Here is a 12927-nt window from a genome sequence, read left to right as displayed (position 1 = left end):
TACTATGTTCCAGGTGCCTCTCAGGATGCAGTGGCAAAGAACACCAGGCCTGCCTCCCAGGGCTCAAGGCCAGCTGGCCCAAGAAGATCAATTTCTGTCTTGGAGTGCATCCTCACATGAGCCAGAACTGTCTCTGCTGAGAAAAAAAAAAAAAAAAAAAGTGAGAGCTCAAGGACTTTCCATCCCAGCTCAGCACACCAGGTGCCACCTTAACCAATACTGGATTCAAGCTCTATGCCAACAGAAGGCATCATATAGCTGCTTACGCTCCATCTCAGACCAGTCCAGGCCCTTTCCCCATCTACCCCTGAAGCCAGGGTAATGCCTTAATCCAGTAACAGAGCTGCTGCTTAGCTTTGGGCCCCAGATTCCTGCTTTGGTATCTTTCTAAATCCCCAGTCAGCCTCACTGGGGCTCTGCTCCAGTGGGTGCAAGCTCGTGGCTGGGCTCCAGACACATTTCTTAGTCCTCTCAATGCTCTCCTTGCTCACCTTCTTGAGAGAGAGAGTCATGTAAGGATCAAACTCTCAATAGTAGAGCAGTCAGGATTAGAATCCTGGCTTCATTATTTGTTGGTAACCTTGGGCAACTTACTTAACTTCCCTAAGCCTCAATTTCTCCATCTGTAAAATGAGGGTTAGATGGGAAAAAATTAATGTAAGTCATTTAGCAGTCACTAGCATGTAGTAAGTATCCAGTAGATGTGAGCTTGTTTTTCTACCTTAGAATCAACTCACCTCTGTTGAATCCCCAGTCAATCCCCAGATTCTGCCTACAAGTCAAGATACCCATGGCTCCTTTATTGCTGCCTATCACTAGACCCCTGAGCAATGCTGGCCGAAGTGAGATGAGAGGACATTATAGGGTTTGGGAGGGGCCCTTGCTGGTCAAACTAACCATCCCCTGACAGCTCCTGGGGTAGGTCCCCTACCATGTTTCCATCCACGGTGGACCTTTGCAATATATATACAATGTGTGGTATATAACATATATACCCTTCCCTTCTATATACCTCCTTCTTTACAAATATGGATCATCTTCCTTAATCCTCATAATAACTCCTTTATCAGAGGCAGAAACTAAGACTTAGATAAAGAAGCAGGTATTATTATTGTTATTATTTTAGCTGTCATTTATTTTGTGGTTATTCTATGCAAAATATTGTGCTAAGAATTTTTCATACTTTAGTCAGCACGAGATAGGCATGGAAAACCTGATTTTACCAGTGAAAAAAAGGGAGGCTCAGAGAGATGGAGGAATTAGCTGAAGAGCACCCAGGTAGTGAGTGGGAAAGCTAGAAGGAAAAACAGGTTGATCTTATTCTACAACCCATTGTCTCCCTTACTAGAAGTGTGGGTATAGGAAGGCAGTCACCCCCAAATGTTTCAAGTGGGCATTGATATGTTAACAGGAGAGACTCCTATTGGAATAAATCATTCTCACATTGCCCATTTCTGAAATAAAATTAGGAAGTCCACAAAGATAAAGTTATCCATAGGGTCCCTGCAGTTCAGATCACATTCAGGAAGTCTATGCAAGGGAATTATGGTCCAAGAAGGCACACAAGGCCTTTCCCCCCACCCCGACTCCCACCTCCCCTGAAAAAAAAAAAAAAAAAAGCCTTTTCCCTACCCTCCCACCCCCTTAGGCTGCTCTATTTCCAGATCCTGACCACTTCCTGTCTTGACTATCATAAGAAGTTCTCAGCCATGCCCAGCTGACTTCTGAGATACGGCAGCCACACAGGAAAAACCTGGGCACTAGACCAAGGTCTGGGCCAGAGGGCCCCTGGGATTCAGCCTTTCCCTGAAAGGATGACAAAGAGTGGGATGACTGTGAGCTGGGAGTGTGATCAGCAGTATGGCTCACTTCCCTGTGGCTCTGGCTGTTTCCAGTCCAGGAAGACCTGCAGTCCTCAGCCCTGTCCTGGAAGCCAGGAGGTCTAAGGAAGGTGTAGAAGAGGAGAGCCCATTCCTCCTTCACTCACACAAGGACCCCTGGCAGGAGAGCTCCAAGACCTCTATGACCCCCTTTCCCCTCACCCTCCTCGCCACATTTTCCTCCCTCAGGGGCTCACACCTGTGAGCACTCCACTGGCTGAATCTCCCCATCCCTAGCTAGTTTCTCCCAACTGCCATCACCTGTCCTCCTGATCCTGTTTCATTGGTCCTTCCCTGGGAATTTGCACCCTCAGCCCCATCCTCTTTTTTTTTTTTTTAATTTTTTAAAAATTTTTATTTATTTATGATAGTCACAGAGAGAGAGAGAGAGGCAGAGGGAGAAGCAGGCTCCATGCACCGGGAGCCCAAAGTGGGATTCGATCCCGGGTCTCCAGGATCGCACCCCAGGCCAAAGGCAGGCACTAAACCGCTGCACCACCCAGGGATCCCAGCCCCATCCTCTAAATGTGCCGAGGATTTTGTATGTGGTAAAACCTTCACCTGGGACCATCCTACTGAATGAATGCCCTGTTTTTCTGGAGCTTTCCTTTGCCCAGATCACAAAATGAAATGTGTTTCCTATTGCCTCAGAGTTCTTACTGGGTAATCCATTGGATAAGTGAAGATGACAGAGTGGTGACAACCTCATAGCTAACACCCATTGAGGGCCTATTATGTGACAGCCATTATGTTAAGTGCTTCATACATATGACCTTGTAAACTCCTCACAGAACCCCTTTATGAGATAAGTATCTTTTCTAATCCTCATTTTTCAGATGAGGATACTGAGGTATGGAAAGGGACAGTCACTTGCCTAAGGTTACTCACTGACAAACCATAGTCCTCAGCTCCAAGAGCTGCCATTCTGACTTTTGGAGCCCAAATATTCAATTAACAAGCCATACCCAGGAGCCTTCAATGCCTGCCCCCAAAAAGGTAATTGATAGACATTTGGGACACTCTGGTAGGGGACCATGGGTGCCCTTTGAGGCAAGGGGACAGAATTCTCAAAGTCTCTCAAAAACTAATTGTAGCATGGCAGAAAATGGAAGAGGTGCACACAATAAAATTGCCAAAGGTACATGAAATAAGCTACATGGGTTATAAGACATAAGTTCCAGTCTTAATTTAACTGTGCAATTTTTAATTGTATTTTTTATTAAGATAGGATAAAAAGTAATTTAAAAATGTCAGAGTGATGGGCAGCCACGGTGGCCCAGAGGTTTAGTGCCACCTTCAGCCTGAGGTGTGATCCTGGGGAACCGGGATGGAGTCCCACGTAGAACTCCCTGCCTGGAGCCTGCTTCTCCCCCTGCCTGTATCTCTGCCGCCCCCCCCGCCCCCGTCTGTCATGAATAAATAAATAAAATCTTTTTTAAAAATGTCACAGTGATTATGTATTAAGACCACTCCCAAAAAGTCCAAGTCCAAATGTTCAGGAAAAAGACATTTAGTAACCTATCCACTGAAGCAGCAAATCTTATCACACAAGTGACTCACTGCCTCTCCGCACCCCACCAACCCTGGAATACTCTCCTTGTGTTCCATATCTCCCCCAGTAACCCTCAAGACTCATCTCAAGCAGATGCCCCAGATGCCACAAAGAAAGGACCAGAAGGACAGGGTCACCAGGAAGGCATCTCCTCATTCCACTTTCCCAGTTGGACCCTCCAGTAACATACCCCACTCCCCCCAAGGTCTGCTCCCTGGTATGGGTCTCTGGTCCCTTCTTTACTACAAATCACCTTGGTATGTTGGATTTTGTTGCATGCTGGTTTGTTTGTTTTAACCCGCTGGCAGGTTTGTATATATGCCATGGGGTGTGAGACTCAGGAGTGGGGGCGGAGGCATCCAAGGAAGGCAAGGGTGCTATAGCTGGAAACTCAACCCAGACTTAGGCAGCAAGTGGATATGGGTCTGATTCCTGAAGCTTCTGTTTGCTCACTAAGTGCCCTCATGAGACTTAGTCTCTGCCAGCCTCAGTTTCCTTGTTTATAGAGTGAGAATAATCACAACTGTCCCAGGAAGAGTGCTAGAAAGAGTAAATGAACATTATATGTGAAGCACAGAAGAGCATTAGGATATGTAGTAAAGGCAGTTGCTTTTACAATAAACAGTATTTCTCTCTCCATTTGTTTGTCAGGAATTTCTATTATTTGATGGTTTCCCAAAAGAATAAGAGTTCTTGAGTGAATTTGCTGTGATGAACACTGGTTGATGTATGGAAGTGTTGCATCACTCTATTGTACGTCTGAAACTAATATAACACCGTATATTAACTATACTGGAATTAAAATTTTTTTAAAGTTCTTTCATTTTCCTTCTTTTGCTAGAGCTCTTCCTTCTGCTGAGATTATCCTTCTCCCCTACAAAGCTAATAGTTATTGAGTCCTTACTATGTGATAGACACTGTTTTAAAAGCTTTACATGTATTCATTAATTCATCTCCTAATAATCAAACAGTAATACTATTATCAATACTACTATTATCTCCATTTTGTAGATTGAGAAATTGAGGCTCAGAGAGGTTGAGAAACTTGCCAGAGGCCACACAGCTCCAGAGCGTAGACCCACTGTGACCCTGAAACAGTATTCTAACCACTGCTCTACCACTGCTGTGAGTGTAGATCAAAATCACCCCCAGCTGCTACGGTTTCCATGACAGCTCCTCCTCCTCCAAAGAGACTTCTCTGACCTCTTAGGTAGAAATCAGCCTGCTTCTCCCTTTCAAGTTCCCTCACTTCTACACGGACAGACATTTCTCCAAAGAAGACATACAAATGGCCTACAGACACACAAAAAAATGTTCAACATCCCTCGGCATCAGGGAAATATAAATCAAAACCACGATGAGATACCACCTCACACCAATAATTAATAAGTCAGGAAACAACAGATATTGATGAGGATGCAGAGAAGGAGAACCCTCTTACAATACTGATGGGAATTCAAGCTGGTGCAGCCACTCTGGAAAACAGTATGGAGGTCAAGAAGTTGAAAATAGAGCTATCCTAAGACCTAGCAATGACACTACTGGGTATTTACCCTCAAAGATACAAATGATGTGATCCAAAAGGGCACCTGCACCCCAATGTTCATAGCTGCAGTGTTGACAATAGCCAAACTATGGAAAGAGCCCAGATGTCCAACAGCAGATGAATGGATAAAGAAGGTATGGTATATATGTATACCGTGTATATATGTATACATGCACAATGGAATACTAGTCAGCCATCAAAAATATGAAATCTTGCCATTTGTAATGATGGAACTAGATGGTATTGTGCTAAGTGAAATAAGCCAGGGAAAGACAGTTATCATATGATCTCACTCATGTGGAATTTAAGAAACAAAACAAAGGATCATAGAGGATGAGAGGAAAATATAAAACAAGACAAAATCAGATAGACAAACCATAGGAGACTCTTAATCATAGGAAACAAACTGAGGGTTGCTGGAGGGGAGGGAGGTGTGGGGATGGGGTAACTGGGTGATGGAAATTAAGGAGGGCACATGATATAAGACTGAATATAAGCACTGAGTATAAGACTGATGAATAACTGACCTCTACCTCTGAAATCTATAATACATTATATGGTAATTAATTGAATTTAAATAAAATTTTTTAAAAATTAAATTAAATTAAAGCAAAAAAAAAAAAAAAACAATTCCCTCACTTCCTTGCTAGTATCTATCTTATAAGCCTTTGTCTTCTGCTTGATATTTTTGTATTTGTGCACAACAGACGTCTTAGCTTACCTATCAGGCTTGATATTCCTCAAGGGCAAGGACCAGTTTCTCTTCCATTTCAGAAACCCTAAAGGCCTGGCCAAATGCCAGCTGCCATTATAAGAAACGAGGCCCTGGCAAACTAAAGCGAAAACAAAATTCTAAGTCAAATGGAAAGTTGCAGTACCAGCAATAAAATGCTTTAAGCAAATGTTTGTGAAACTCTTCACATTCCAACTGGTAACCACGCTTTTAACACTGGATGTTTGACCCTGGCTTCTCCACAACATGTTGGGTAGAGAAGAGCTGAGTGAAGAGCTGAGCATGGGTGGAGAAGGAATGGGAGAAGGGGGAGGGCCCAGGTGGTCATTGTGCTGGGAGGCTGAGGGAGCCCTGAAAGCAGCACAGCCAGATGCATTGTTGCAGTCCTCATGGGCTGGGACCAGAGTCTCCTGTGCCACAGAGAAAACTGAGACACGACACCCCCAACTCCCTGTCCCTACACAGACTGTTACCCTTGGTTGCCAGATGCACCAGGGAAGATTTACATAAATGCAAAATGACTAAGTTTTTGTAGAAAATGCACACACTCTCTTGGGGATGACCAAAAATTTATGAGCTTGGATTCATCTCCATTTGACAATGGACCCTGTGATAAAGGAAGGGAGAAATGACTGCAGAAATTCAATGAGCTCCAGCTAGGTGGTGGGGTGGGTGGCATGCCTATGCAGTTCTCACTTGGCAGGAACATTTATTCAGCTCACTGGGGTTGCAGAGGAAGAATAGATGGTATTGCCTCTCTAAACCTAAGTGTGACTCAGGGATGTCTGGGAGAGAGGCAGAAGTGAAGAGAGTCCTAAGAAAAAAGAGGATGAGCTATCTTAGAGGTCATGGAAGCCCGGAAGGAACTGTGGCCACACCAGATGCAGTGTCAAAACATTCAGGAGAAAGATAAACAGAATCCCACAAAGGCTCTGAAACAGCGGTTCTTAACCTTTTTTGGGTCTCTGACCCCTTTGACAATATGATGAAAAGTACAAATCTTCTTCTGGGAAAAAAGAGCATGAATGTGCCCACAGGAGTCTTTATGGATCAGAATCTCTGTTCCTATTGCCAGAGGAAGGGATGGTGTTCAACAGCAAATTGCAAACAACTAAGGAAACAGGGGGAAGGGGCTCCAAAGAGGCTGAGAGAGCTGAGGAAAGCAAGTTCTCTGTGGGGTTCTTATCCATAAAGTAGAAGGAGCAGAGGGCTGATTGGAAACAATGCAAAGTTGTGGCATGGGGCTGTGAGACAAAGGCCAAGAAGGCATAAGTCTGAAAGGAAGTGAAATTTTTTAATGTTAGGATTAATGAAAATATGCTGTTTATGTTCTGAGCAAGAAGAACAAAAAAGGCACAGTCCTTTGTGCTGGCAATTTTTTTTTTAATTTTTATTTATTTATGATAGTCACAGAGAGAGAAAGAGAGAGAGGCAGAGACATAGGCAGAGGGAGAAGCAGGCTCCATGCAGGGAGCCTGAGGCAGGACTCGATCTCAGAACCCCAGGATCACTACCTGAACCAAAAGTGGACGCTCATCCACTGAGCCACCCAAGTGCCCCCCAACTTTTTTTTTGATGTGGTTTACCTTTTTCGCATGTAGATCGTTTGTCCTCCAGTGGAGTGTAAACTCACGGAGTGGGAGACTATAGTAATTTTGATTTTTGTTTAATCTCCCAAAGCACCTACTACCGTGCACTCCATTGACTGAATGCTTTCTACCACCAAGGATTCTAAATGTTTATGCACACTAGCGGTGAACAAAGAGCAAATGGACAAAAGCTGAATATAGCAAGAGATTCTTCGAGCTCTAAATGAGCAGTAGCAGAGAGCCAGAGGGGATTAAGAATGAGCTAATCATCCTCTTCATTTTGCAACCTGTGGGGCTGAAGCTGAGCGCAGATGTGACTTAGGAGCTGACCGCAGGGGGCCAGAACAGTATCCTCTCCTTGACCCCTCAGTTGCAAAACCTTGTGGGCTTACTGAAGCACGCTACGAGTTATGAGTCTTTGAAAGTGACTAAAACCTCCGCTTTCCTGCTGGCATAGAGAGGGACTAAGTGCCTTCTGAAGGGTCCTTCCAGCCCGCGCTGGGCATCCCTCTTCCTCTGGCGACCCGCGGTGCCGTCCCACGCCCGGCCGAGCGGCGGGGCAGGCCGCTGCAATCCTGCCATCTAGCGGTGGCAGGCGGACATTGCACCGCCAGCGACCTCCGCCGCGCGGTCTCGCTTATAGCCCCACCAAGAGGTTTTAGAGGATGCCAACCGAACGCGTGACAGCCCTGTGCCCCAGAGCTGCTCCCAGGTGACTACACTCCACTAGAAGTCTCCAGGCTCTCCTCTAGCTCTGATATCTTAGGTTCCAATTTGGCAACTATTTAAGGACACTAAACTGTGGCCATCGGTAACTAGCACAGAGACCTCCGGCCGAGGAGAAAGCTGGGGGGCAGGGGGAGAAGGCAACCTGACTTGGGTCTTGAAGCAGGGGAACCACTTGGGCAGAAAGAACACACATCAGGAGGGAGGAATAAGGTGGATCAGAGGTCACGGGGGGGGGGCAGAAAAGGAGGAGGAGGAGGAAGAGTAAGGGAGCTAACAGAGGGGAAAGAGGGCAGCCGGCTACTGTGAGTCTTAGGACAGTAGGGCCAGATAAAGGAAGGCCTTAGAAACCCACAGAAAGGTTTGGAAATGGCCAGTAGCTTTTAGGGAGGCTTTTAAAGTTCTAATTGAGGAAGCAATTTGATGAAAACGGCGTTCCAGGAATATTAATATCGTACCAGGCTACAGCCTTCTGCTGGAGGTGGGGGAAACTAAAAGAAGTAAGAATCAAGTTTGTTGTTGGTATTGTTTCTATGTCATGTTTTAAAAACCTTAAATGGGGATGTCAACTCTCATTTCCTGGCTGCTATGAGAAAATGTGACGTGAAATGCTTAGCATGGCGCCTGGCCCAGAGTAGGTGTTCACTAAGTTGGTAATGCTCGTTATTATCATCTCTCTGAAATTTGCCTGTGATGTCAGCAGACCCCATGTCATAGTCACCTTAGCTCTAGTGACTGCCTTACCCATTTCCTCTCCCAGCTTGCTCAGGTAATCAGGAGCCAGGACACACGCACTGACCATTAGATGGGAGGCAGGGAAGGGGCAGAGCCGGGAGAGTGCAAGCAGGAACTTCCCCAAATCTCCTCCCTGTTCCTGGCCTTGGTTCATCTTCTCTGATGGTGGGAACTTTTTTCTTTTTAAAGATGTTTTATTTATGTAATCATGAGAGTCACAGAGAGAGAGAGAGGCAGGGACATAGAGACTTGATCCCAGGACCCCAGGACCATGCCTTCAGCTGAAGGCAGCCGCTCAACCATTGAGTCACCCAGGCATCCTAATGGTGGAAGTTTTCAGTGAGGCTCCTCATCCTCTCTGACCTGGAGCAGGAAGCTTCCTCTGTAGCAGCTGGCCACAGGTCTTGGGGTGGTATGGAAGCTGCACCAGGATCTGTATTTGCTGTTCCAATCTCTGGGAGATAGGAAGCCTGGCTGGTGGGCATATTCAGGCATCTTCCTTCTGCAAGACAGCTGTCCCATGTCCTTCACTTGCCATCACCCCATCAGGACGGTACCATTGCCAGCTTCAGATTGGAATCCTCTTTCATTTGCTCAGGATCTGGGGCACCCCTTCCTCTCAACCCTCATTTGACCTACTGAGGTGCCACCCTCTCAGGTCCACAATCAGCTACCCCTCAGGGTGGTGGAAGGGTCCTCAGTGGGCTCAACCCTATTCCTATAAATTATACAGTCTGCTAAGAGACTGAATTGTGTCCCCCCACTCCCACCCCCAGATTCATATGTTGAAGCCCCAGCCTCCCACCCCTAATATGTAAAGGCATTTGGAGGAGGGGCCCTTGACAATTATGTTTTGGAAAAGTCATGTTTGTGGAGCCCTCGTAATGGGATCAGCCTCTCTCTCCCTCTCCTTCTCTCCCCACTTTTTCTCCTCTGTGAGGGCACAGCAGGAAGATAGGAAGGGAGCTCTCATCAGAACCCAATCATGCTGGCACCCTAATCTCAGACTTCCAGCCTCCAGAACTGTGAGAAATAAATGTCAATTGTTTAGGTCACCCAGTCTATGACATTTTGTCCTATCAACTAGAACAGACTGACACATGGCTTGAGTCATGGTTTGAAATATTGGAAGTCAGTCCAGTCCAAGAAAAACTCGGAAATAGGTTACCTTTTACCCATACTTCTTCCCAGGAGGGGCAAGTACTGGGCCTGACTGAGGGGCCAGGCAGGAGGGAGGTTGAAGAGGCTGAAGAAGTTAAGAGGATCAGAGTTTCTTTTTCTTCTGTCTTCAGATGAACAAGCCCAATACCACAGAGGTCCTGCTGCTTCCTGAGGAGGCTTACCAAGTAGGAGACGCTTCCAGAACCATTCCTTCAATAGAAGTGGTGGCTGAGCCTGCGCCACCATCTTAGACCATGAAAAGAGGTCATACACCACAATGCCACCAGATAAAAGGAGCCTGGGGTCCTGAGCACTTTGTGCAGAATGACACTGCCAACCTCTGAACTTCAATAGGAGGAGAAAAATGCACTTGTGTTTCTTTTGAGCCACTGTTTTCGGTCTTCATAAGTCACAGCCACATAGGACCATAACTGATACTGGTTTCAGAAAAGGTTGGCTGTTATCTATCACGTGATTACAACTATGTAATGCCTATCTGCCCACTAGATTGTAAGCTTCATGAGGACAGGGACCGTGGCTGTCCCCAAGGGCCAAGCCAGGGCCTCACACACAGCAGGCACTGGGTAAGGGTCTATTGAATGAGGTGGTCATCTCCGTGCATGACAGTCCTTTCCTTTGGCCTGAGCACCAGCCTTGGGGGATCTTTCCCTGTGACGTCTCACTTAAAGCCCATCTCCCAGGGAAAATCTTCCTTGTCACACCTCATCTCCTAGTTCCTCTTCTTGCAGGTCCCTGGGAGCTCATACTTTGTGAGTTACAAAGATAAAGCGGTGCTGCTGCTGTGAGGCTACTTGGCAATCATTCTCTGGTTAGTCCTTGGAGGCTTACATCCTTGCTTAACTGGACCGTAAGCTGCTTTGGTAGGGAAAACACTTGCAGTTTTTTGGTTCTTTGGGGGTTTTTTTGTTTTTTGTTTTTAGAGATTTTACTTATTTATTCATGAGAGACACAGAGAGAGGCAGAGACATAGGCTGAGGGAGAAACAGCCTCCCTGTGGAGAGCCTGGTAGGGACTTGATCCCAGGACCCCAAGATCACACCCTGAGCCAAAGACAGATGCTCAACCACTGAGCCACTCAGGTGTCCCACACTTGCAGTGTTTTGATTGTTGGAGGCCTTAACCCCAATTCCTCACAAATGTGTAGAGCGGACAGCAAACACTTTGTGAAGAAAGGTGGGGAAGAGGGAAGCTTGATGAGGCCTCGACACTGAAGAAGAATATTGGATTTAAAGTTGGAAAGGATGATTTTGAAAAGGGGAAATAAGTAAGGTCAAAAAAGAGCAGTCAGACTCCCAAGAGCCTAACTTGGAAAAAATTTCAAAGGCACATTGGTATGTTGACCATGGGGAAAAGATGGGATTCTGGGGTTCCATTAGCTGTGACCTTGGATAGGTCACTTCACTTCTAAGAATCCGTCTCTTTATTTTTACAATTAGGTCTGGCTCCAGCAGTGGTCTTCTGGTTGTGCTCCAAGAAGCACAAGTTAGAGACTCTCAAGAAGCTGGAATCCAGCCCACCGCCTCAGCCAGAGCTCTGTTCCCTTCAGCTTTGCATATTGGCTTCCCCCATAGAATTTAGGTTGAGCAAAAGTCTTTGGAGCTAAAACAATTTGAAAACCACTAGAGTCAATGACCCCTTTCATAACTACATAAAGATCTCTGGTTTTATGATTCAACCAGCTTACTCACAAAGTTGGAGCTCTCTTCAAAGAAGAAAGGCTACCCATGGACCTTGGTCTCATCTTCGCAGCCAGACTAAATTCTGAGAAGGGTGAATTTAGGTTGGTGGTTCTCAGCTTCCTGCAACAAGCTTCCTACGGAGCCTCAACAATGGCTGGATTTATAGATGTTCCACAAAATTCTGCGGCTGGTTGCCCCAATGGGGCAACAGGGAAGCTATGAGAAGGAGAATCTAATCCACCCTGGAGAGCTCTCAGGGATCTCGGGATCCCAATATAGTGGTGACTGGGCCCCTGAACTCTGATGTAAGTGTTTCTACTCATGGGTGTCTTTAACTCACCACATTTCTATCGCCTTCTTCCCAATCCTGGTTTTCTCATCTCTCTCCTTTCCCCGCTTGCCTCTCCCTGCTCCCCTGCCATCCGAGGTCTGTGCTCCCTGACCCTGACACTTTCTAAGGCGCTGATTTGGAGTCCTGAGTATGGAGCCCAGGGTTTGAGCAGGTGAATCAGAAACCAAGGGTTTTATATCCAGGGAAAGAGGCACCTGAAGGGCTCACAGCAAGCAACAAGGACCATAAACAAAATGTAGTACATACAGACAGCGGAATACTATCCATCATTAAGAAAACAAGGAAATTTTGACACAGGCTACAACATGGGTGAACCTGGAGGACGTTATGCTAAGTGAAATAAGCCAGATGCAAAAAGCCAAATATTACATGGTTCCACTTTTATGAGATACCTACAGGAGTCGGATTCATAAAGACAGAAGGAGAATGATGGTTGCCAGGGGCTGAGGGGAGAGGTAGTGGGGAGTTAGTATCTAATGGATATAGAATTTAGTTTTGTAAGATGAAAGGTTCTGGAGGTTGGCTTTTACAACAATGTGAATGTACTCAATGCTATAGACTGTACACTAAAAATTGTTAAGATGGACATTTTATATGTATTTTGCTATAGTTTTTATAAAAATGAAGGATCATTTGAGGCATCCTTGGCAGCCCCAGGGCTCCTACACCCCTCTTCCTGTTCACCACCTGGAGGTGAGATCAGGTGGTGAGTGAGCCTTGGAAGGAAACTAAACTCTGGATTTCAGCTCCTTAAACATGCAGCCCCACCCACCCCACCCCCTTGAGCTTTCTGCTCATCCAACCTTAATATTTCTGGATCCCTGGGCTTCAGCCTTGTCACCTAGCTCCCAGATACTACTCATTTCTCCAAGGAATATGTGTGAAGCCTCATATCTCAAACACACACACACATACACACACACACACATGCATGCACACACACCTCAATTAAT

General features: G+C 46.0%; 1 long non-coding RNA gene across 1 annotated transcript; it reads left to right on the top strand.

The window, feature by feature from the left end:
- The first annotated feature begins 8792 nt into the window (after positions 1-8792).
- On the top strand, positions 8793-12249 carry LOC118355808 (uncharacterized). Its single transcript, XR_004818979.2, has 3 exons — positions 8793-8926; positions 10054-10374; positions 11623-12249. It is a non-coding gene; the product is annotated as an uncharacterized LOC118355808 (long non-coding RNA).
- Positions 12250-12927: the final 678 nt, after the last annotated feature.

This window comes from Canis lupus, chromosome 9 (assembly GCF_003254725.2).
Source record: "Canis lupus dingo isolate Sandy chromosome 9, ASM325472v2, whole genome shotgun sequence".
NCBI classification, from domain to species: domain Eukaryota; kingdom Metazoa; phylum Chordata; class Mammalia; order Carnivora; family Canidae; genus Canis; species Canis lupus.
This window is presented reverse-complemented; position numbering and strand designations above follow the sequence as displayed.